The sequence below is a fragment of the Agelaius tricolor genome, unplaced genomic scaffold (assembly GCF_023055355.1).
Source record: "Agelaius tricolor isolate 1412-34295 unplaced genomic scaffold, bAgeTri1.0.p SCAF_61, whole genome shotgun sequence".
Lineage (NCBI taxonomy): Eukaryota > Metazoa > Chordata > Aves > Passeriformes > Icteridae > Agelaius > Agelaius tricolor.
The window spans coordinates 410775-435853 of NW_027269321.1; the positions used below are offsets into that span (position 1 = coordinate 410775).

Here is a 25079-nt window from a genome sequence, read left to right on the forward strand (position 1 = left end):
ACCAGGTGTCCATGGTGACACTGGAGAACATTGTCACCCAATGGAATCCATGGAACCAGGTGTCCATGGTGACAGAGCCGGGCCCAATGGAACCTACTGGAACACAGGAGAACATTGTTACCTGTTGGAACCCGGGCTGCTGAGAATTTTGGACTTTCTGAGCTGACAGACACTGACCCCCAAGAGAACACTGCATTTGGCTTGAGGCTGTGGAGAAGGCTTCCAAAATGGAATGATGGAGCTGGGATTATGGGTGTGGAGTTTGAATAGAAGGGTGTAATATCACATGGTGGACAACTTGGAGTTTAAGGTTTTAGAATATAGTAATATATATAAAGCAAGATGGAGGTTTTAGGGTGGAGGCTGATCCTTCTTCTTCTTCTTCTTCTTCTTCTTCTTCTTCTTCTTCTTCTTCTTCTTCTTCTTCTTCTCCTTCTCCTTCTCCTCCTCCTCCTCCTCCTCTTCCTCCTCCTCCTCCTCCTCGTCCCTTATGTTGGGCATGGGTGATTGGTTATTGGGTTAAAAGTAAAAATAATTTAGCTGCCATTTCTTAATTGGACAGTTTATCCTCAAAAGACCTTGCAGAGAGAGAGAGACAGGGCTCCATTTTTACCTTGTTGGCGAAGTGCCGCAGAACTCACAGCTTGTGAGACTGTTCTAGAGACAAGAGCTAATGAACACCTGAGTCCAAACAAGAAATGCTGTCTTGGGATTTCATCCCGACCTTGGCAGAAAAGAAGCAAAAGAATTGACTGTTACCCCATGGAATCTCATGGAACCAGGTGCCCACTGTTTCACGGTGCAGCCTCAGAGAGCGATGAGACCCTTGTGGCACCATGGAATATCCTGAAACCACAGCTCCCTTGTGACAAACCTGGGCTTTATGAAACCAAGGACACCGCTGGGATGCAATGGAATCTCAAGGAGCCAAGGGTCAGCTGTCAACACATCAGCTTCTCAGGAAACCAAGGCAAACACTGTGACACAGAGAGGGGCCTCATGGGACCCAGGAGACCATGGTGACACCGTGCTGGGATCTCATGGAACCAAGTGTGAATTGTTACAGGACCCAGGAGACCATGGTGACACCGTGCTGGGATCTCATGGAACCAAGTGTGAATTGTTACAGGACCCAGGAGACCATGGTGACACCGTGCTGGGATCTCATGGAACCAAGAGCCCAGAGTTTCACAGCTCAGCCTCATGGAGCACTGGAGACCATGGTGTCCCAAAGGGAACACATGGAACAAAGGCTCCTTAGTGACACAGCAGGGCCTCATGGAATGCAAGAGATCATCCTGATGGAATGGGAACTCATGGATTCAAGGGTCCACTCTTTTGCTGCGTGGCCTCATGGAATGCTGGAGACCATTGTGGCACCATGGAAACGAATGGCACAAAGGCTCCACTGTGACCCAGCAGGGCCTCATGGAACCAAGGACACCGCTGTGATACAATGGAATCTCATGGAACCAAGGTCCAGTTGTGACAAAGCTGGGCCTCCTGGAACCAAGGACACAGCCGTGATGCAATGGAATCTCTAGGATCCAAGGATCAATTGTCAACACATCAGGTTCCCATGAAACCAAGCAGAACATTGTGACACAGTGGAATCTCATGGGAGCAAGGCTCTGCTTTGATCAAGTGGGGCCTCATGGGACACAGGTGCCACTGGGACATTGTCAGGCCTAGTAGGAACAAGACACCACTGTGGCAGACCAAGGCCTCATGGGACCTAGGAGAGCCCTGGGACACAATGGAACCTGATGGAACCAAGGGCCCATTGTGACACGGCAGGGTCTCATGGAACCCCTGTGCCACTGGGACATTGCCAGGACTCGTGCAAGCAAGGTTCCACTGTGACAAAGGCAGGCCTTGTGGCACCCAGGAGACCATTGTGGGACAATGGAATCTCATGGAAGCAAGGCCCCATTGTGACAAAGCGCGGCCTCATGGAAGCCCAGTGCCACTGGGACATCTCCAGCCTTGGAGGAAGCAAGTGTCCATTGTGACACAGCACAGCCTCAAATCACAGGAGAGCAGAGGGATGGAGCCATGGAATCTTGGGGAACCAAGTGTCAATTCTAAACACAGCGAGGACTCATGGAACCCAGGAGACCATTGTGATGCTGCACTTTGTCACAATGGGGCCGTGCTTCTATGAGGATCCATGGGCCCACAATGTTCTCCTGGGTTCCAGGAGGCCCCGCTGGGTCACAATGGCCCCTTGCTCCCACGAGCCACAGCACGGTCCCCGTTGCCCCTGGGTTCTGTGAGGCCCTGCTGCGTTCACAACTGACACTTGCTTCCATGGGATTCCATTGCGTCACAGTGGCCCCCATGTTTCCATGAGGTTCTGCTGTGTCACAGTGGACACTGGGTTCCGCAAGAGCTGGCAATGTCCCAGTGGCACCTGTGTCCTGTGGGCCCCACTTTGCCAAAGCAGAGCCTTGGCTCCATGAGATTCCAGGCTGTCCCAATGCTCTGCTGAGTTCCACGAGGCTGTGCTGTGTCACAATGGACACTGAGTTCCACCTGCCCTGGCAATATCCAAGTGGCCCCTGGCTTCCATGAGGCCCCGTTGTGTTGGCAGGTGACACTTGGTTCCCCAAGATGTCATTGTCACGCCGCTCTCCTGGGCGCCCTGAGGCCTTGCTGTCTGTGAGAAATGACCTCAACTTTTAAAATTTTAAGGGTGATTCAACCTTGAAAAAAATGACAACAAAGGACTGAAACAGGAGAAATCACAGCACTGGGAGCCCTTCCCCACCCCATGGCTATCAGCCACATGGCTCCTTCACAAATTGGCTGCTCCTCCTTTTAGACTTTTGGTGTTGCACCAGGTAATCCTAGCCCCACCCAAAGTCTGTCAGGTAACTCTTTGTGGCCGTCCATTGGTGGAGAATGCTTTCTTGCACCCTGACTGGAGAGCAGGTGTTGCCATGCCTGCCTTCCAGTGACAAACCTGCCCTCCCCAAATGCCCCAACCACCAAGGCCATTACAAGGGCAGGGGAAGAGGACTATGGGGGACAGATGACAATAACATCACTACACATCTTAACACACACATAGGATCTATCTCCTCACTGTGAGACCCAACTACGACATTACTCATCTGTAACACTGTGCAATAATGGAGCCTTGTTCCTAGCAGACCTGGCAATGTCCCAGTGGCACCTGTGTCCCATGAGGCCCCACTTGATAAAAGCAGAGCCTTGGCTTAACAACTGACCCTTGTTTCCTTGAGATTCCATTTGTGAAAAATGCGTTCACTCTCCTGTGAAAATGTACAAAGTTTAATAAAGGACAATGGGAGACCAGGACCATGGAGCAAAGGTTATTACGGCCGGGTGCATCTTGGCACTCAGCCAGGAGCACCCTGTTACCTTCGGGGATCCCCTGAAATACCTTTCTCCTTACATCAGCCTGGTGCATATTCATAGAGCCTCATGCATATCCATAAACTACTTTACATATTCCAGGAATGATTTTACATGGCCCCTCCTTGGGTCTGCCTTTTCAGAGCATGTGTGTTTCTTGGCTGTGGTTTTGGCTCCTTCTCTTTATCACCTCCAGGTTTTGGGCCTTGGTGCACTCTGCCTTCAGACAGGGAGTGCTGACAGTTGGCAGATCTGTACAGGTGTCCTCATCCCGTGTGCATTGGATGTTATCCCATCCAAGCAGGCAGTTTAACACAAGCACACTCCTATTAGCTATTTCACTACTATGTCTAAGCTCAATTAACAACAGAAATAAAAACTATATCTTTAGAACAAAGTTACTTTAACACCACACAGATAAAATCCATTTTAATATTTGCAAAAAGCCAATATTATGATATTTATCTATAACAGGGTGAAGGAGCCCTGGCCCAGGCTCTGGCCCTGGGGGACACGGGGACGCTGCCGGGGGGTCCCTGTCCCCCTGTGCCACCCCCAGGGCCCCGGCCCCCGTCCCCGTGTCAGGCTCTGGGGTCGATCTTGTGGAACATCCTCTGGGGGAGGCTGCGGGGCCGGGGGCGGGGGGACCCGGGGGGACAGGGGACCCTGCTGTGCACGAGCAGGGTTGGACTGCTCTGGGGGGAGCTGTGAGGGGGCCGGGGCAGAGTGACCGCCCCAGTGACCTCACACAGCCCCTGTGATGTCACACAGCCCCATGTGATGTCACACAATCTCTGTGATGTCACACAGCCCCCGTGATGTCACACAGCCTCTGTGATGTCACACAGCCCCCGTGATGTCACACTGTCCCTGTGATGTCACACTGCCCCTGTGATATCACACTGTCCCTGTGATGTCACACAATCACTCTGTTAGGTCACACAACCTCCATATGATGTCATTCAGCTGCTATGTGATGTCACACAGCACATTTGTGGTGTCACAGTCACCCTGTGATGTCACAGCCTTCTCTGTGGCATCACACAGCTGCTCTGTGACTCTCGGTCACAACCCACATTGTGATGCCACAGAGCCGCCTTCTCTGATGTCACAGCTTGCTCTGTGATGTCACAACCCCCTCAGTGCTGTCACACAGCCCACTCTGTGCTGTCACACAGCCCCTTGCTGCCATCCCAGCTGCTCTGTGGCTCTGGGACACAGCCCCAGAGGTGCTGCTGTGACACAGCCCCCGCGGGGACATCCCACAGCCCCGGCCAGTGCTGAGCCCCTGTGAGCTCTGTCTGTGCCCTGCTCGTGTCCCTGAGGGGCCCTGGCAGTGCCCCAGCCCTGCTGGGCTGTGCACAGGAGCTGCTCCTGGCCAGAGCTGTCTCTCTGCAGCTCTGCTGCCCTTGCCAGGAGCTGTCTCTGGGCCAGGAGCCCGGCCCAGCTCAGCAGCACAGACACAGCACAAGGACTTTAATCACCCTCTGGGCCTTTGCTGCTCTTTGCATCACACCCAGTCCCTCAGAGTGGGCTCAAAGACTTCTCAAGAGCTCACATTGAGATTGAAATACTGAAGTTTCTTGTACTTTAAAGAGATCCCTGTGAGGGACAGCACTGAGAAAGTGTCCCCAGGTTCCAGGGAGAGCAGAACACTGGAGGCACTGATGGCAGCTGGGGACAAACAAGGCAAAGGTGTCTCTGGTGCTGAGCAAACCTGGATTTGTTTCAGGAATGTAAAGGGCCAAGGCCTGAGCCCCAGGGCCTGGCCAGGCAGATCCTGTCCCTCCCTCCTTGCTCAGGGCTCTTCCCGGGATGGGCCCTGGCATGTGGGGATGGGCAATGCCAAGGGCAGGAGCGTGGGGCGGCCCCTGCCAGGCTGCTGAGCAGGGACAAGGAGGCCATGAGGCCCCAGGCCTGCAAGGGTCACTTGTCCCCTCCTGGCTCAGGCCCAGGGCCAGCAGCCATGGCCAAAGTGCTGCCCAGGTTGGCTCTGTCAGGGCTGTCTTGCAGCTGCTGCCCATCCCTGTGCCCTGTGCAGCCCAGGCTGTCCCACGGTGTCCCTGCCCTGGCCTCTGTCCCTGCAGGCTCTGGGCATCCCCCGGCTGCCCCACCTGGCTGGGCCCTTCCTTTGCTGACAGCTCTGCCTCCTGCCTGCCCCTGCCTGCCCACACAGAGCCTGGGGCTGCTCCAGGCTCCTGCTGGGGACGTGCTGCACCACAGCCCTGCCCTGACAGGGAAATTCCTTTCTCCTCATGCCACTCTGGGCCTCCCCAGCTGCCCTTGGCATTAATTCTTTCTCTGGCTGTTTTCCACTATGTCAAAAGGATCCACCATCCCTTAAATCGCTCTTTAAACACTCTCATGGCTCTGCTCCACTGTCCTCAGGCTCCACCCCACTGAGCACAGAGCTCCTTTGTCCCTATACAGTGCTCATGGGCCCAAGGCCTCCAAACCCCCACTCCTTGGGACATCTCTGGGCCCTCTCCAAAGTGTTTCCAAATGAAAACATTCACCTCAGAGTCTAAAGAAATCACCAGAGGACAGGGCCAGCCCGACCTGTCTGTCCTGGCTACTTTTGTCTGGGAGCAATCCTTGGATATCCATAATTTGGGAGGCCAAATTCTAATTTTGGCCATGGTCCCTGGACAAGAAGGCTGGTTCTTTTCCATAGGAATGAAGGAACAGAGCCCCTCTGTTTCAGGGACAGATGAGAGGTGACCACCAGAGGCCACGGCCAGCCAGAGCTGGCAGCTTTGGTTTTGTGAGATACCCTTGCATAGAGGAAATTATTTTAGGGAGAGTACCCGTTTTGGCAATGGGCATCTGAAAAGTCAGACAGCTCTTTTCCATAGCAAGGAAAGCAGAGAGCCCCAGTGCTCCAGGAGCTGATGAGAGGCAGCCCTTGACATCCCAAGATCAGTCAGAGCTGTCAGGTGGCCCCTGGGAGGCCAAGCCAGCCAGAGCTGTTCCATGTTCCCTGGGTTCCATGGGTCCCACAGTGTCCCAATGGTCCCTTGCTTCCATGGGGCCCTGAGGTGTCATAATGCCCCCTTGGTGACACCAGGCCCTGAAGGTTGGAATGGTCTCCATGGTTCCATCAGGCCCCACAGAGCCACAATGGTCTCTGGGTCCATGGAGCCCCTCTGTGTCACCATGGCCCCTTGGTTCCAAGGGCTCCAGTGGTGCCACAATGATCCCCTTGGTTCCCTGGGCTCCAGTGGTGCCACAATGATCCCCTTGGTTCCCTGGGCTCCAGTGGTGCCACAATGATCCCCTTGGTTCCATGGGCTCCAGTGGTGCCCCAATGATCCCCTTGGTTCCATGGCCTCCAGTGGGGCCACAATGATCCCCTTGGTTCCCTGGGCTCCAGTGGTGCCACAATGATCCCCTTGGTTCCCTGGGCTCCAGTGGTGCCACAATGATCCCTTGGTTCCCTGGGCTCCAGTGGTGCCACCATGATCCCCTTGGTTCCATGGGCTCCAGTGGGGCCACAATGATCCCCTTGGTTCCATGGGCTCCAGTGGGGCCACAATGATCCCCTTGGTTCCATGAGGTCCCCACAGTGTCCCAGGGATCTCCATGGGAGGGAAAGAACCCAGCCCCACTGTTGCAGGCGCAGCCACCAGAGGCCCAGGCCAGCCAGCCTTGACGGTACTGGCAGATTTTGCCTGGGAGCAACCCTTGGATATTGAGAATTTCAGAGGTGGAATCCCAATTTCAGACATGGACACTGGAGGAGAAGGATGGTTCTTTTCCATAGGAAGGAAAGCACAGAACACCGGTGGTGTCTCCGGGGCAGATGAAAGGCGGCCATCAGAGGCCAAGGCCAGCCAGACCTCTCTGTCCTGGCAGCTTTTGTCTGAAAGCAACCCTTGGATATCAGGAATTTGGGAGGTGGAACCCCAATTTCGGCCGTTTCTGCATGGATAAGAAGGACGGTTCTTTTCCATAGGAAGGAAAGCACCCAGCCCCAGTGTTTGGACAGCAGGGGAGAGGCACCCCCAGGAGGCCAAGGGCAGCCAGACCTGTCTGTCCTGGCAGCTTTCACCTGGGAGCAATCCTTGGATGTAAGGAGTTTTGGAGGTGGAATCCCAGTTTTGGCCATGGTCAAGATGGGTCTTTTTGCCCATAGGAAAGTAAAGCACAAAGTCCAAGTGTTGAGGAAGAAGATGAGAGGTGGCCACCCTCAGGCCAAGCCAGCCAGCCCTGTCTCTCCTGGCACCTTTTGTCTAGGGGCTTTCCTTGGACATTGGGCATTTTGGAGGTGCAATCTCAGTTTTGGCTGTGGGTGCCTGGACAGGAAGAAGAGTTCTTTTTATAAGGAAGGAAAGCACCCAGCCCCAGTGTTTCAGAGGCAGATGAGGGCCAGCCCTCAGGAAGCCAAGGCCAGCCAGACTTGTCACTCCTGGCAGCTTTTGTCTGGGAGCTATCCTTGGATATAAGGAATTCCAGAGGCAGTTGCCCAGTTTTGGCCATGAGTGCCTGGTTGAGATGGAGGGTTTTTTCCACAAGAAATAAAAGTGATAGTGGAGCCCTGGAAAATGTTAAAAATAGTCTTTGAAAATATTGGGCTTTGTGTTTTCTCAGGTCACTGCACCTGCGTAAGCAGTATGATAAAAGATATAATTGTTAGATGTGGTGATTGTTTAGTAATTAAATATAATTATTACATAACCATAAGAAGAATCGTGAGAAACTATGTTGGAAATTTAAAGGGGGCTATGTTTAGCTGAAATCTGTGTATACAATAGAACAATATAAGTTTAATAATTACATGAAAGTTATGTAATGATAGAGTATAAAACACATTCACCTCGAATGTGTGGTCGGAATCAGATTTGGGTGGAAAATTCCCCGATTCCCAGAGCTCTTGAATAAAAAGCACCGCATATAATCGCTGATGTGATTATGTGTTTCTGAACGCTAACATTTTGGCGACCCCGGATGGGACCCTGCGGGTGCTGCTGAGCGAGTTTCGCGACTCAACCGCGCTCCAGCCGGCACCGAGGGATTCTCGGGGAGCTCGATCGGCCGCGACCGCTTCTGCCGCTCGCCACATCCCCGGGAGAAAGGTAAGGTGCTTTTTACTTTGGTTTGGGTGCCTGCCAATGAGACGCAGCGAAAGCTACGCTTGGTTGGGCTAAAGGAATTCCTGCTGGTACAAGCCCAGGCGCCGTTCCATAAGACAATCACGAGAGCGTTGCGGGTTCGGCAATTTGTGGTATATTTGGAAGGGAGAAACTTAAAGGGATTTTGGGCGGCAACACCTCTATCCCGCAAAGTTCTCCTTTGGGGTGCTTACTAGCACATTGGAAACAGGATAATTTTGGGGAAGAATTACGTAAAGCTAAGTTGATTGATTATTGTAATACATGGTGGCCAGGATATGCCTTGGAGAATGACAACAAACAGCCAAAATACGGGACTCTGCAATATAACACTATTTCGCAGTTAATGTCGTTTTGTAAACAAGAAGGAAAATGGGATGAGGTTCCGTATGTTGATTTGTTTTTCTATTTACGGGCAAAGCCAGAATGGCAGGATGAATGTGGATTAATGATGGTTAAAACATCTGCAAGCAATAAGTGTGGGGTTTGTGAGGAACGTTGTTTAGAACACTTGGCGTTGAAAGAAAGCCTGAGTAGGGAAAATTATACAGATATTGATTTACAGGTAGCTCTACTAGGAACAAGAGAACCTAACCCTATCCCACCTGTTCCATCTGTCCCTATCCCACTGCCTGCTCCTACCCCACCTAGTCCTGAACCTGTCTCGTCTAGTACACCCTTCCCTCTTTATTCTCCTCTCCCATCGTCACCTGATCCCTCTTCCTCGGAAGATGAGCAAAACCTAACTGTGGCAGGAAGGAGAGAGAGAGAATCAACGATGGGGTAGCCCACAGAACCAGGAGTCGGTCTAACCTTGCCCCAGTTATGGATAGAAAAGACATAGGCAGACAAAAACGGACTGTAATTGCCCCCTTGCAACAAAGTGTAGGAGTGGAAGGGCCAGTATTTATAAAAGTGCCTTTCTCTCCTGCAGATTTAGTTATTTGGAAACAATCAGCCAGAATTCATAGAGAAAATCCTGATAAAATGGCATGAGTATTAAAAATGGTTATAAAAAACTCAAAATCCTGACTGGGATGACATACAATAATATGTATATTATATATATAATTATATATAGTATAATAATATATCTAATATATATCTATATATAGTATATTAATATATCTAATATATTAATATTAGATACTTTGATGGATTCTACTGAGAAACAGATGGTACTTAAGGCAGACAAAGAAAGGGCAAGAGAGGACATCAGAAATGGACTCGTAACAGGGAATTGAGATGAGAATTTCCCAATTGAGGATCCAAATTGGGACCCTAATTTTTTTTGCGATATGGGGAGACTACTGAAATATCAAGAGTGGATCCAAATAGGAGTTCAGAATGCTGTGCCCAAAACTATAAATTGGTCTAAACTATATGAAGTTCAGCAGGAAGAGACAATGTCCAGACTTGAACAACCAGTTTCACCAGGGCAATCAGTGCCAGCAGGTTACCAAGGGGATGGTTTTGGGGGAGTATACCAGCTGACTAGACATAGAGCCAGTAGAACAAGTTAAGGAACCTGTTATAAATAAACAATTAGGACATAAAGAAGTCAAATTTCTAATAGATACAGGAGCTACTTACTCGGTATTGAATGATTTGCAAGGACAAATTGGGGACAAGGAAACAACAATAGTCGGCGCTACAGGGAAAGAGGAAAAACGGCCATTCTTGCAACCCCTAGATTTGTGTTTTGGGAACAAAGTTATAACACACGAATTCCTATACGTACCTGAGTGTCCAATTCCACTTTTAGGGAGAGATTTGCTAGAGAAACTTGATGCGGTAATAACCTTTGAAAATGGAGAGCTTATAATGAAAATATCTGAATCAAAGACGGGAAAGATTTTAATGATCAAAGAAAAACCTGTTCCCTCTATCCTTAGGGAGGTAGGAGATGCAGTGATTCCCTCTGTATGGGAGACAGATATACCAGGGAAATCTAAATTGGCACAACCAGTGCACGTAGAGTTAAAAGAAGGGGCGAGGGCTCTACAAGTCAAACACTATCCCATAAAACCAGAAGCATGGCAAGGAATAAGTAAAGATTATTGAGAAATTCTTGAAATACCAAATTTTAGAAGAATGTGAATCAGAATTTACTACACCAATATTTCCAGTAAAGAAGCCAAATGGTGAATATAGATTAGTGCAGGATTTGAGAGCAATAAATAAAATCACAAAGGACATTTCTCCAGTGGTAACAAATCCTTACACATTGCTAACATCCGTAAAGGAGATATATAAGTGGTTTACTGAAATTGATTTAAAAGATGCCTTTTTCTGCATCCCCCTTTGACAAAGAAAGTAGGAAACTGTTTGCCTGTGAGTGGGAAAACCCAGGGAATGGGAGAAAGGCCCAGCTCACCTGGACACGATATAAGAACTCGCCGACCCTGTTTGGAAACCAACTGGCAAAGGAGCTGGAGATTTGGACCGAGAGTGGGCAAGTACCAAGAGACCAATACCTGTTGTTGCAGTATGTTGATGATATACTAATAGCTACAGAAGAAAAGGCAACCTGTATAAAGGTAACCATTGAGGTTTTAAATTCCCTGGGAATGGGAGGTTATAAAGTACCCAGAGGAAAGGCACAAATTGCCCAACAGACTGTGATCTACCTGGGATGTGAAATTTCACAAGGGCAATGAAAACTAGGCACTAACCGTATCCAAGCTATTTGTGCTATTCCAGAGCCCCAGAATCTACATGAGCTGCGAGTCTTCCTCGGGATGGCAGGATGGTGTCGCCTGTGGATCATGGACTGTGGACGGATTGCGAAACCCCTGTGTGAAGCTCAGAAGATGCAGCATTCACCTGGGGCAAGCCACAGAAAGAAGCCTTCCTAAAATTAAAGGAAGCACTGACAACTGCTCCAGCATTAGGCTTACCTGATCTGTCTAAAGATTTTCAGCTGTTTGTCCATGAAAGGCTGCGCCTAGCACTAGGAGTCCTGACCCAAGGTCTGGGAAGCTGGAAAAGGCCGCTGGGCTACTTTTCCAAACAACTTGACAGCATAAGTGCCGAGTGGCCTCCATGTCTGCGGGCAGTCGCAGCCACTGTGATGCTGATACAAGAAGCCAGGAAGCTCACGATGGGAAGGCACATAGATGTCAATGTACCACACATGGCAACCTCTGTCTTAGAGCAGAAGGGGGCCATTGGCTATCCCCAAGCAGGATGATGAAATTCCAGGTAGTCCTGACTGAGCAGGATGATGTCACATTAAAAACAACTAACCTTTTGAATCCAGCTTTGTTCCTAGGTACCACAACTGAAGAAGGCCCATTAGAGCATGACTGTGTGGAGGTAATAGAGTACACCTACTCAGCAAGAGAAGACCTGAAAGACGTCCCACTAGAGCAGCCAGAGTGGGAGCTGTTTACAGATGGGAGCAGCTTCGTGGAAAACGGAACCAGATACGCTGGGTATGCGGTAACAACAGTCAGTACAGCAGTGGAGGCAAAGGCATTACCACCAAATACATCTGCCCAGAAGGCAGAACTGGTTGCTTTAACCAGGGCACTAGAATTAAGTGAAGGGAAAAAGGGAAATATCTGGACTGACTCAAAATATGCTTTTGGAGTGGTGCATGTACACAGAGCACTGTGGAAAGAAAGGGGACTATTGTCCTTCTCTGGGTATGCACATTAAACATCAGGATGCAGTCCTGCAATTGATAAAAGCAGTACAAAAACCTGAACAAGTGGCAATCATACTCTGTAAAGCACAGCAATCAGGAAACTCCAAAATCTGTGAGGGAAATCGAAAGGCAGACGGGGCAGCCTGACAGGTTGCTCGAGAGGTGCAAACAACAATGGCATTGATACCTTTAAAGCTTAACGTATCCCAATTCAATTTGCCTCCAGAACCAAAATATTCAGTAGAAGATGAGAGACTGGCACGTTTGCTAAATGCACAAAAGAATTCAGAGGGATGGTATGTGACTGCACAAGGACAGATAGTGGTACCCCCTTGATAATGAGAGAAGTTCTACAAATTAAACATAACGAATGTCATTGGGGTGCAGAGGCATTGGTAAAATTGCTAAAGAAGAGTTTAATTTTGGTACGGATGTTAACAATGGCAAAATCAGTGTTGTCAAAGTGCGATATCTGCTTGAAAAACAACTCAGTGGCTGGCGACAGGCACAGATAGGAAGAATTCGGATAGGAATAGAGCCTGGAGACTATTGGCAGGTAGATTTTGTAGACTTACCAAGAACTCGAGGATACAAATACCTGTTAGTGGGGGTTGACACATTCTCTGGGTGGCCAGAAGCCCTTCCCTGTCACACCAACCAAGCAAAGGAAACAGTAAAGTGGTTACTACAGGAGATTATTCCCAGGTTCGGGGTGCCCCTAGGGTATCATCAGATAGGGGGCCCCATTTCATAGCTACAGTAGTAAGAGAGGTAAGTAGATTGCTGGGGATAACTTGGGACCTCCACACACCATGGAGACCCCAGTCGAGTGGACAGGTAGAGAGGATGAATCAGACACTAGAGAGGCAAATCAGTAAAATATGCCAAGAAGCCAAATTGCAGTGGCCCCAGGCTTTGCCAATAGCACTGTTGAGGATTCGGATAAAGCCTAGGAGTGGGATGTCAGTCAGCCCTTAGGAGATATTGTATGGGAAACCATATGAATCTCCTGAGCCTAACCCTAATGTGCACGTCACAGGAAAGCAGGAAGTGTATAATTATGTTCTGTCTCTCGGGAAAACTTTAGCTCGGCTCCGGAGCATCCTCGTGTGGAATAGACCGCTGACTCTCGAGAACCCAGTTCATAACATACATCCAGGAGACGAGGTGTACATCAAGAACTGGAACGAAGAACTGCTGAAAGAAAAGTGGAGTGGGCCCCACCAGGTACTGCTGACCACCTTTACAGCAGCCAAAGTAGCCGGCGTGGACCCCTGGATTCACTACACCCGAGTGAAGAAAATCCATCCTGGATCACGGACTGTGTAAACTCTGGAACCAACAAGGCTGCAGATAAGATGTGTTTAATCACTTTGAGAATGCTATCAGTAATTGTGCTAACGTTATGGTCATTAATGTCTTTGGGATGTGGAATGCAAAAAGATCAACTAAACACTCTTCATTCTAGAATGAAGAGAGAGGTACAAGCAGAAACACAGGTGATAAAGGTTTCTAATGCAGTTTGGGCTGAGAATGTAATGATTGGATTAGTCAAAGCCTTTGCCAAAATGCAAAACACCTGTAGAATAACTGCCTGTATACCAATACCAAAGGGCAGCAGGAGACCCAGTAAACTGGGGAATCATAACATCAAAACTACCTGAAACACAAAAGAACAAAACAATTGCATGCAAACAGGTACCTGAGTCGAGGCAAGTAGTCAAGGAAACTTGGGAGAAAATAGGAACATGGATGAGACCCATGGGCCAGAAAGACTGTATTCTAAGTGATGGCACACTAGGAACCCCTATGGGAGAATCAGCAGGCATCACACAATGGCAATGCTATTTGCCACACTATAAAAAGATTACAGAAAATGTTACAGAAACCACTCTGGTATGGAAGTGTGAGGCCAAGGATCAGAAAGATCAGACAGAGCCTTGGGACAGTGCGTGGTCTGTGAGTATCCTTCAAAGATTCCAATGTATGGCAAACACCCCTTGGTGCATTAAGTGGGAAGGCCCCGAGAATGAAACAGATCCAGCAGTAACAAACACTGCCACCAGTAGCAGAACGAGGGCAGACAAAGTAAGTTGGTGGGCATGTAATAAAACTTATGACTGCACTTCTGATGATGCAGAGATAAAGCAGATGCCACCCCTGGCAATAGCCCTAAACACTGGCTGTGCTTGCAGAGGGATCAAACATAAACAAGGCAGAGTGAATTATAAAGCAGTTGTAGGATGTACCAGGAGTACAGTCCGAGGTCCAGGACAATTTGTATGGGCAGCAAGCGATGGCACCTGGACAACACATCTGCCTGTAGATGGGAAAGTAAAGGAAATTACTTTAGGCCTCCCAACCTCATGTCCAATTTGGAAAAAGTCCCCATTTAACGGAAAACATGAACTTGTGCAGATAAGAGCAAGACGAGAAGTTCTAGACAATGAAAATCCAGATGACACTTGGCAAGAACCCTCTGGTGGAGTGAAATTTGGGTGGGCCCGAGAGGCTTTGCTTGGTCCTATAGCAAACTATAAGAGTAGGGAGATGCTGTACAAACTTACAGGTCAGGTAGATAGACTGGCAAGAGTCACCCGGGAAGGATTTAAAGAATTAAATGTACAATTACAAGCCACCACAAAAATGACTTTACAAAATCAATTAGCCTTAGATTTGTTACTCCTGAAAGAGCATGGAGTATGTGGATTTTTAAAGGGACGGGTTGGTCATTGCTGTGTTCACATCCCAAATGTAACTGCAGATGTAGAATATGACATCAATCAGTTGAAACAAAGAGAGCATGAAGCACAAGAAGAGCAAAAGGATTTGACTACGACCTGGCTAGGCAAAATCTTTAAAGGGTTAGGGTGGAATGTGAGTTCACGGATTAAATCTGTCATTGAGAGTGTGATAATCTTACTAATTGTATTCTTAGCAATTTGGTTAGTTCACAGCATCTTAAAAGGAGAGATACAGAAGAAAACATCCTGGAACCAGAAGATAATAAAGGCACTGACACGAGATCCACACCCACCATCTTCTGGTTCTCCAGTTCGTGACAGCATCCACGACAACGTTTACATCAACCATGGACTTGAAGAACGTCAAGAATAAATTGAGAAATAAAGGCCTGTATCAAGTGAAAACATTTACACCTATAGTGAAGTGAAAATGCTTTCAAAGGGGGGAGAATGATAGTGGGGCCCTGGAAAAATGTCAAAAATAGACTCTGAAAATGTTAGGCTTTGTGCTTGCCAGATCATGTGAAATTGCACCTCCGTAAGCAGAACATGATAAATGATATAATTGTTAGATGTGATGATTGTTTAGTAATTAAATATACTTACTGTATAATCATAGGAAGAACCATGAGAAACTATGTTAGAAGTTTGAGGGGGGCCACAAGTAGCCCATGCTTGGCTGAAATCTATGTATACAATAGAACAATATAAGTTTAATCATTAACATGAAAGTTATGTAACGATAGAATATAAAAACATGTTCATCCCAAACCCATGTCGGAGTCAGATTTGGGTTGGTACCCCTGACACCCAGAGCTCTTCAATAAAAGCACCTGCATATAATCATTCTGGTGATTATGTGTTTCTGAACGCTAATATACCCAGTAAAGTGTTAAACCCTTCCCAGCTGCTGTGCATGAGGCTCTATGAATATGCACCAGGCTGATGTAAGGGGAAAGGTATTTCAGGGGATCCCTGAAGGTAACAGGGTGCTCCTGGCTGAGTGCCAAGATGCACCCAGTTTACATCTTCCAAGAACTGTTTAGCATGGCTCTGCCCTGGATCTGCCTTTTTAGAGCATGCAGATTCCTTGGCTGTGGTTTTAGTCCATTCTCTTTATCACCTCCAGGTTTTGGGCCTTGGTGCACTCTGCCTTCAGACGGGGAGTGCTGATAGTTGGCAGATCTGTACAGGTGTCCTCATCCTGGGTGCATTGGATGTTATCCCATCCAAGCAGGCAGTTTAACACAAGCAGCTTTTTCACAAGCTTAATTAACGACAGAAATAAAAACTATAGAACAAAGTTACTTTAAAAAACAGTCCCAGCCCATATTCGATCCCAGTCTGTGTGGTCCTGATCCATATGGTCCCAGTCCCTGGGATCCCAGTCCATACAGTCCCAGTCCATATTTGATCCCACTCCAGGCTATCCTGGTCTGGAGGGTTCTGATCCACACGATCCCCATCCATGTGATCCCAGTCCAGGTGATCCCAGCCCATATTTGATCCCAGTCTGTGGGGCCCTGCACACACTCCCTGGGTCTGGAATTCCAGTTCCCAGCCAGGAAAAAATGTTCCTGCCCTTGAACTTCCTTCCTATCCCCTCAACAAATTGCAATAAAATTATAAACAAAGAAATAATAATTGAAATTAAATAAATTATAATAAAAATAAAATATAAAAATCTCAACTCTTCTTTCCAATGATTCAACTCCAACAATGATTCAACTCCAACCAACAATAACTATTACTATAATATTACCAATGCATATAAATAAACAAAATATATATAAGGAAATACCTTTTGAAAATTTTAACTCGATGACTAATGTACTTTAGATAAAAATATCTAAAGAAACTACCATGCAATCTAACACATCTTAGTTAAACAATTCATATTACAAATATACTAAACACAAAACCAGACACCAGTACAATTTCTCAGACATTTCAACCAAACAATTAAACTTTAATAACATCCTTAAGTACTCTTGAAAAATTAAAATTATTTTTAAAAAAATTAATTGTGTGCAGGTGGTTTTATTTTGATATTGGTTTTTGGATTGTTTGGGTTAGATGATTTAAAAAATGGGAATTTTATAGGAATTGAATCAGCTGAGAAGGTGGCACTCTGCAAACAGAACTGACTGAAAATGAACGGGACAGAAATCAGTAACTCTGAAAGTTTTATTTGCTATCAAATACATCCCACACACCCAGCCCCACACAATCCCCATCCCACTGCTCCAAATTGAGATCCCACTTCTCCCAATCTCCTTCCAACTCCATCTCAACTTGACAGCTGTGGAATGGAGTGAGTTTGGCCTGGGATTGAGTTTTTTGAGGAGGGAACAAGCAATCTGAGGTGGAATTGAGCCCTTTGGGGTTAAAATTCAGTTATTTTCAGTAGAATATGAGTGGTTTTGAGGTGACTGTTCCATCCCCCCAGACTTTTGGAGGACAGAGAGATGGAGAAGAGAAAAAAATTCAGGCCAAACCAAAGGAGAAGCAGGCAGGTGTGTTCCCAACATGGATCACAGGGAATGTGAGTGACCAGGGCTGTGCCCAAAGTGCCTCCTCCAGTGGGGGATGGAGCTGCAGCAGCGCACGAAGCTCTTCCCGCACTCGGGGCACTCGCAGGGCTTCCCTTACCGGTGCCTCCGTTGGTGTTGGGTCAAGTGAGAGCTGCTGGAGAAGCTCTTCCCACACTGGGGACACTCGTAGGGCCTCTCCCCTGTGTGGATGCGCCGGTGCCTGACAAGGTCGGAGTTGTGCTTGAATCCCTTCCCGCAGTCGGGGCATTGGAATGGCCTCTCATCTGTGTGAATCCAATAGTGCTGGAGGAGCCTGGAGCTGGTCAGAAACCTCTTCCTGCATTTATCACACTCGTAGGGCCTCTCCCCAGTGTGGATGCGCCGGTGCTTGACGAGGGTGGAGTTGTTCTTGAATCCCTTCCCACAGTCAGGGCATTGGAAGGGCCTCTCCTCTGTGTGACTCGGATAGTGCCGGAGGAGACTGGAGCTGGTCTGAAAGCTCTTCCCACACTTGGAGCACTCATAGGGCCTCTCCCCAGTGTGGGTCCTCTGGTGCCTGATCAGGTGGGAGCTCTGGCTGAAGCTCTTCCCACACTCCCCACACTCGTAGGGCCTCTCTCCAGTGTGGACCCTCTGGTGACTGATCAGGCTGGAGCTCCTGCTGAAGCTCTTCCTACATTCCCCACACTCATAGGGCTTCTCCCCCGTGTGGGACCTCTGGTGCCTGATCAGGCTGGAGCTCTCTCTGAAGCTCTTCCCACACTCCCCACACTCGTAGGGCCTCTCCCCAGTGTGGATCCTCTGGTGCTTGATCAGCTCCGAGTTCCACCTGAAGCTCTTCCCACACTCCTCGCACGTGTGGGGCTTCTCCCCATCCTGGAGCTGCTCATGGAGCACCAGCTCCGAGCTCTGCCTCCATCTCCGGCCGCCTTCCCGGCCCAGGCTGCCTCTTTCCCCCTCACATCCCCGCCATCTGCGTTTGCAGCCCCTCCTCGTGCGGCAGCTCCGGGCCTTTTCCTCCCCGTTGGCTTCCTGCGCCGTGGAGCCGCTCAAAACGGCCTCTGCCACCAGGTTCTGCCGCGAGCATTTGTCCTCCCTGCTCTCCATGCTCAGCTCCTGCTCTGGGCGAGGAAGGACAAGGACAGCATGGGATTTGCCTCCGTGCCACAGGCAAGGGCAACGAGATCCCCCCAGGCCGTCTCTGGGGATGCACTGCCCCCTCTTGGCTCTCCCCATTTCGGGATGCCGGGGCTGTTTGGGCTCCCGGGCTCCCTTCTCCCCTCATTCTCTGCTCTGGGCTGCAGCGGCTCCAAGGAGTCCCCCCTGCCCCTCTCCAGGCTCTTGAGGCTCCCGCCAATGGTGGCGCTCCCCCCTCTCTGGGCTTCCCACTTTGGCCTCCTGGGGGACACAGGGCTCTGCTCCTCCAGGCTGCCTCTGCCGGCAGCCGCCACCGCCACCCCCCGATGTCCCCCCGAGGGGCCTTTTCCGCTCAGCCTTGCACTTCTTCATTCTCCAAACATCCCCCCCAAAAACCCAACCCAGGGACCCCCCGGGATATCCGGGCCGGGCTCCCCCTCCCCGCTCACCGGAGCCATGGGGGGGGGCGATGATCCCACAGGTGGGGGCTGCGAATTCAGGCAGGGATCGAGACCGCGTGGCTCCCGCAGCTCAGCCTTGATCCGCCCTTGTCCCTCCTCTTCCTCTTCCTCCCGCTCCTCCTCTGTCCTATCTCCACCTCCCTCTCCTCCTCCCCCCTAACCCCGCCTCCTTCACTGCTCTTTCTCCTCCCGCTCCTCCTCTTCCATCCCCCCTCCTCCTCCTCCCCTGTCTTATCCCCACCTCCTGCTCCTCTTCCATCCCGCCCCTTCCATTCCTTCTCCTCCTCCTCCCCCTTACCCCGCCTCCTCCTCCCCCTCCATCCCTGCCCTTCCCTCCCTCCTCCTCCTCCCCCAGCAGCAGCCACACCCTCGGTGCCCCGTTCCCGCAGCCCTCGCAGCCCGCGGCAGGAGCGGCGATGGAGCCGGGCCAGGTCGGCATGGGCAGCGCGGGGCTCTCGGCTGCTCCCAGCCGCTGCGGGCGGGGGGAACCCGGCCCGGGCCAAAGGAGAGGCAAACTGGGCAAACTGGGGGCAGATCACAAAGCTAAGGATGCAGCAGAAAATGGAGCTGAAAGAGTTATGTTAATATTCACTCCAAACGAGGAAAAACTGGAAATTCCAAAGTTTAGGGAAGCCGAGAAAAAAGAATTAAACAAGATAGGAAATGAACAAGATAAATCAGGGAAATAGAAACTTCTACATGGAAGACAATTACTTAATAAAATGTGCTTGCTAGGAAAAGATTAGAAGACGTGCATCAGAAACCCCACTGGCGTACTCAAGCTTTGTGTGATCATTTCTTAAGGAATTTTGGGTGCACTGGGATTTTTGGTGTAGCAAAGCAAGTCACTGAAAGATGCTTAATTTGCCAAAGGATAAATAAAAAGGTGATGAGAAAAACAACATTAGGAGGTCATGAGTTAGCTCGTCGACCATTTCAAAATATCCAAGCATTGGATTTGTTAGGTTCTGGATTTATTTGGAAAAAAACCCATTTAATCTAGAAGAAAGAGAATATGCCATATGTTAGACAGGAGATTTTAGGAGAATAAAAATCTTTGAAGTATCAGAAACACCCGAGGAAAAAACCAAGAAAATAAAAAGGGGAAATGAAAGGGAGGGGAACAAGAGGAAAAGTCAGAAAGAGAGTGGGATCCTCTGCAGCTCTTGCCCCCTCCGTTGGCGGCCGAGGCGCCTGTCCCGGGTCCCGGCTCGCTGCCCGCCTCAGCTCCGCCTGCCCCGGTTTCCATCCCAGGTGCGGGCTCACTGCCCAGGGCAGCTCCACCTGCCCCGGCGCTGGCGGTGAATTTGTGTGCCCTGGCCCCACTGCCCGGCCCGCGGCCGCTCTGCCGGCCATGCTGGGCAAGATGGGGTTGCTCTGTCCTGCCGCGTGGGCCGAGGTCACCGCGCCGACCGCACCGAGGGCGGGTCCCAGCCATCCCATCCCCGGCTGCCCTGCCCGTGCCAGCTGCGCTGGGCAGCGCCGCTGCTGCTGCCGGGGTCTCCCACCTGCCTTTTCTCTGCCGGGAGCTGCCGGATCAGCCACCATAAGCCATGTGGGGGCTGCCCACGCTCCGGCTCGGTCTCCACGGGAAGATCCCCCTCTGGCGATTCCGGCAGCAGACCCTGCCCACACTCCCACCGAGCCTCGGCGGGATATCCTCCCCTGACCCCTCCTGCTCTGAGTTACGTCCCCTTGGTAACCACAGCTCCGGCTGTTCAGGGAAAATCCCTCTCTCTACAGGAAGCACCTTATCGAAACACGAGGAGCTCAGTTAAAAGGCAGCCCTCTCCAAATTCTTTCTCAAAACACGGGAGAAAGGCTACAGAAGGTAAAAAAGTGAAAGAGTTAGATGAAGGGATTGCTCTATTGCCGTGAAGAGAGGTTCCCATGGCAGGGATGCGCTGCCCCGCCCCTCGGGAGCCACCGGCGCCCCTGCCGGCCGTGCCCGGAACTGCACCCAAGGGGAAAGCGCCGCGGCCGAAAGGCCGGGACCGGCTCCGGGCTCTGTTTGTTGGCACTGCCGGAGCTGTTGATACACACTACTATTATTATATTATACACACTAGTAAAGAACCGTTATTCCTAATCCCATATCTTTGCCTGAGAGCCCCTTGATTTCACTATCCTAAAAATTAAGAGGGAGGGGCTTTGCATTCTCCATTCCAAGAGAGGCTTTTTCTGCCTTCCCAAGCAGACACCTGTCTTGTAAAGCAAGACAAGCACCCACAGGCACTGAGGGGGGCTGCAGGAGGGGCAGAAGAAGGCCCTGCAGCACTTGGGCACAAAGGCCCAGCAGGTGAGTGCAAGAAGGGAGCAGCAAAAGGCCAAGCTGAAGGCAAAGGCCAGGGCAGAGCTCCTACAGCCCCTGAGGGATCAGCCCCAGGGCCCAAGGGGGCCCCAGCACCCAGGGCACGGCTCGGCCACAAGCACCCGGCAGAGGCATTGCCCTCCTCGGCAGGGCACAGCCCACCCAAACAGCCCCTGGCAAGGAATCAGGGCTCCGGCTGCAGGGCACAAGGACACTGCAAGCAGAGACAGCAGCACCCTCAGGACCAGCAAGTCCACCCCGTGATGGACATGGATTGGCAGGGCTGGCACAGCTCCCATCACACCAGGGACCCTCCACACTGGAGCCCTTGAGAACATTCAGGTGGGTCTGCATTGAGAGGAGGCATTTCCTGATGGACATAGGGGCCTCTCAATCTGCTCTGAATCTTAGACCTAAAGGGGAAATTAGTAAAGGAATATTTTAATTTTTAAGGGAATGAGTGGGAAAGATGAGCAGGTATGATTTGTTCAACCACTATTAGAAGCTCTGGGGGATAGGTTTGAAATAAATGAATTTCTTTTTCTTCCTCCTGTGATTGTAATTAACTAGGAAGGAGTTTGAGAGCTGGATTTTAATACTGTAAAAAGGGATACAGAGGCTAGTTCTGTTGTACCTCTGTGTCAAAAGTCTGACAAGGCCTATGCTGAAGTGAACCCAGAAGTGTGGGCAGCCCCAGGGAAATACAGAAAATTAGATATGGAGCCTCTACAAATTAAAGCAACCAGGACAAGCAATTGTCCTGTTCCAAGAGAGGGAAGGAAGGGCTCACAGCCTGGTATTGAGTCCCTGTTAAAGGCAGGGCTTTTGGAGCCAAGGATGTCTCCCTACAACACTCCTATCTTGCCAGTCAACAAACTGGATGGATGGACACAAGGAGGAAACACAGAATTTTCAAGTGTTAAAATGAAGATTAACTGAGGCGAGTGGCCTGGGCCTTCCAGACAGGGAAAAAGAATTTGAATTATAGGTGGACGTTAAACAGGGTCTTGCCAAAGGAATTCTTGTGCTAAAATGTTTAACCCAGTGGCCAGAGAGCAGCCTCATTGTCTGCAGAATTGTGCAGCCACAGCTTCCGTGGGAGCAGAGGCCTGAAAACTGATGACAACAGGAGGATCTCCTAGAGTTCAAGTCTGGCATCAAGTTAAAGCTTTGACAACCAAAAGAGCCTCTCAATGGATGAGCAGGGCTCGGTGATTACAGTATGAAACTTGTTCAGTGGCACAGGAGGATTCAGAACTGAGGACAGGGCAAGGGTTTAACCCAGCCTCCTGTTTGAACAGCCTGGAGAGGGGCTGGCAAGGAACCCAGGACTGCACTCAAGGGACAGAGCTCCCGAGCCAGGCTGGGAGAGATTGATGGGACATTCCCTGGCCTGAGGGAGACAATGTGTTTGTGGATGGCTCTGCAAGGGCAGCAGAAGGGAAAAGAGCTACAAGACAGGCTGTTATTAAGGAAGGGGAATCAGAAAAGCGCAGGTCACCGCCCCATGCTCAGCTCAACCCGCGGAGCTGTGGCTGCTTGTAAGAGCCTGGCACTGAAATGCCCTGAGCAGGAAGGCTTCAAAATCTTCTGCTGACACCATGGCACCTAACAGGGGGGCAAAAGCAATTCTGACTGCTTCAGCAAGCACTGGATCACTTATTAACCTATTTCTAAAAGAAATAATTCAAAGATAATGGATTGTGGAAGCAATAGATTCAGATGGGGAACTCATTTTACAGGAAAGACCCTTCAGGGGGTTATGGCAGCTTTAGGAATACAATGGGACCTCCATAACCCCTGGCAAGCCCAGAGCTCGGGTTGGGTAGAAAGAATGAATGGGGAAATAAAGAAACACCTTTGGAAGCCGGAGATAGAAACCAAGATGCCATGGGTACAGCTTTTGCCATTGGCCTTGGCAAGAAAAAGAGCCAGACCCAAGGCAGATATTCAATTATCTCCCTTGGAATTCATGTCTGGAATTCCTTACCTGGGCAATTCTCCACCTAGTGCAGGGTGGAAATAAGGGATGTAAATGTAAGGCAGGCTGTAGCCAGAATCCTGTCTCCTGTGGAATCTCTCCCCCAGGAAGCTGGGCTGGCACAGAGCCTGCCCTGGGACTTTGCTGTTGCCAACACCCAGCCAGGCCATCGGCTCCTGCCTAAGGAGTGCAAAGCAGCACCACTGGTGGCCAAGGGGCCCACGCCAAGTGTCCCTGAGGCCAGAAACAGCCGCCAGCACAGCTGAGCACGGGGGGACCCCTCAGCCTGGCCTCAGGGGCTCTGAAGCCCCGGAGATTTGCACTTCCCGCCTGCAGCAGGACCATGGGAGCCCCACTGAGCCTGCCCTGAAGGCAACGCAGCAGCAGCCAGGGCTCCACAGCGGGCCAAGCCCCTGGGCCTGCCCACAGATCCTCTGCTCAAACCCTCGGGAATCCTGGCCACCCTCCCCTGGCACCTCCAGCCACTGCGGCCAAGCCTCGCTGCCGCTGCTGCAGCTCCAGCGCTGGCTGGGCCTGCACTGCCACAGCTGCTGGGGAGCACCGCGGCACAATTCCACCCTGGGGCTCACTCACACCCACACTCTGGGCTGCCTGCCACTGCACTGCTGCAAAATGTACCCATTCTGCTTCTTTTAAATCTTATTTCTCTGCTCAGAAAGGTTTCTCTACTCAAAGGTTTGCCTTTAGGAAAGAAATTTTAAAGGTTTTATTTAAGGGGTTCCCAGTCTGTTCGGATGTTAAACTCATCTCCACCACTCAATGGAGATGAGTTTAACATCCGAACAGACTGGGAATAGCCCAAAAGACACCCACAGAGATAAGGACCAGCAACAAAACATCAACGCCCCGCAGCAAACAGCAACCAACAGCTACCCCAGACACTGCCCCCGCACAGCTGGAGACACCTGGTCTGGAAAAGGCTGAGAAGGAAATCCTGGAGCGTGGACCGAATTCACATCAGAGGGAAAGAAATCCGAGTCTAATAGGAAACCAAATACTAAAAACTTACACGACTTGGAAGCAATGAACATTAAAGCAGTGGATTTAGATTGGTTCAGACTACGTAAAGTTTAGGAAAAATCGGGTAAAACTGACATGTCATGGAATGATTTTTTCTGCACAGCCGGGCTATGTGTGGATGAAAGTATTTCTGTTGCACATCCTGGCCAGAACCAAGTAATGCCTTGACTCTCTCACACTAAAGAGATTCTTGGAGAGTTTTTGTTTTCCCTACAGTTTCAGTGATAAGATTACAACATGAGAAACATTTTTTATAATAATCCTACTTTATATTGTCAGGTAGGTTTGGGACAGAAGGGTGAGAATCAATTTTTGGTCTGGGTTTTTCCATGTTCGCCTTTATGTTGCATTTTGCAAAATTGAAGAGCTTTAACCGTGATACTTTTAACTCTTAAATAGTTAATACTTTTTTTAAAAAAAGCAGGGTGAAGCTGCAAAGGGAAACAGCAAATGGAGAATGTTGGGAAAACTTTACTATAAATAAATGGGGGGGAATTGAGATGAGGGACTACATTTTGTTCGTCATGAAAAAGAGACCAGTGTGTTACAAGAGTTGTCTGCTGACTATTTCTGTACTACTTCATGAGATATGAGCTACAAGGATACCAGGGAAGGGGTTGCAGGAGCCCACACATAGTCCCACCCAGCAAATGGTACAAACAGATAACTCACAGAAATAACGACCAGGGAAAGGCTGGGGAAAGGGCAGGGGCAGATTAACACCCA

At 49.9% G+C, this 25079-nt stretch overlaps 3 protein-coding genes and 1 pseudogene across 3 annotated transcripts in view; 3 read left to right on the forward strand and 1 right to left on the reverse strand.

Annotated features, from left to right (window-relative positions):
• Window positions 1–25079, forward strand: part of LOC139605206 (zinc finger protein 551-like) — a 390584-nt gene that overhangs the window by 229657 nt on the left and 135848 nt on the right.
• The window catches only part of LOC139605196 (zinc finger protein 23-like), a 554146-nt gene that overhangs the window by 157441 nt on the left and 371626 nt on the right, over window positions 1–25079 (forward strand). The gene's annotated exons all lie outside the window — the stretch shown is intronic.
• The window catches only part of LOC139605220 (zinc finger protein 239-like), a 135122-nt gene that overhangs the window by 86889 nt on the left and 23154 nt on the right, over window positions 1–25079 (forward strand). The gene's annotated exons all lie outside the window — the stretch shown is intronic.
• On the reverse strand, window positions 17058–19240 carry LOC139605198 (zinc finger protein 774-like; annotated as a pseudogene).